Genomic DNA, 960 nt, shown 5'->3' with positions numbered 1-960 from the left:
CTCTTATCTTTCCTACTACCATGTAAAAAATATAAACTTGGGGACACGTATGGGAATGAATGTGTCGTTCATGCTTCCAAATGACGTTGTTATCTGATAAATACGTTTCCTGAAAGTATCGAAACTTTTTTTTTTCACTTTTATTCCTAGAATGTGAAAACGATTTTTAAAATATCAGATTCCGTTTTGCTGTAGTCGTTATTATTGTTGTTTTTTCACATAGTCGCAAGATATAAAGTCTGGACACTAAAATCTAATATAGAACCAGTATTACAATATACCAATAAACGAAAAATGACTATTAAGTATTAAACCTCTGTCACTGCAGCTCTTCTTTTAAGCCCGAGGGTTCAAAATCTAAATGTCAAAATTTCTAAAATGCCTGGGGTCCAATTCCAAATGTCAAAAAGTTCTAAAATGCCTTGGGTTCAAGTCTAAATCTCAAAAATTCTAAATGTCTGGGGGTTCAAAAATCTAAACGTGTCAAAAGTTCTTAATTCATGGGGTTCAAATGTCTAAATGTCAAAAGTTCTAAATACCTGTGGGTTCAAGTTTAAATGTTGCCAAAAGTTCCAAATGGCTGTGGATTCAAAAGTCTAAATGCGTCAAGAGTTCTTAATGTCTCATCATGTAGAGTGCCCCCTGCATTCTTTAGCTTATCTCTCTATATATCTTATGAGAGGTATGTACTCACAGTAGCAGTGATGCCATGTATTTTAGTCTGATCCTATAACATCCAGGCATTTAATTTATATGTTAGTTAAGTGGAATGTGTTCGATATGGATACAAAACCGTGTGAAGAATTTTGATGTTTAAATATATATCTAGAGGAATTCGGATGTTTAGAAGATGTGTTAGAAAATTTAGGCATTTCAAAGAATGGCACTGTTATGGCACCCTGCGCCATTGCTCATGTTAGGAGGGATTCAATAGCTCTCAAGGTTTAATAGTTGTGTTAA

Source organism: Penaeus monodon, chromosome 19 (assembly GCF_015228065.2).
Source record: "Penaeus monodon isolate SGIC_2016 chromosome 19, NSTDA_Pmon_1, whole genome shotgun sequence".
In the NCBI taxonomy this organism is placed as follows: Eukaryota; Metazoa; Arthropoda; class Malacostraca; order Decapoda; family Penaeidae; genus Penaeus; species Penaeus monodon.
The sequence above is the reverse complement of the archived record's forward strand: the minus strand, read 5'-3'. Positions refer to the sequence as shown.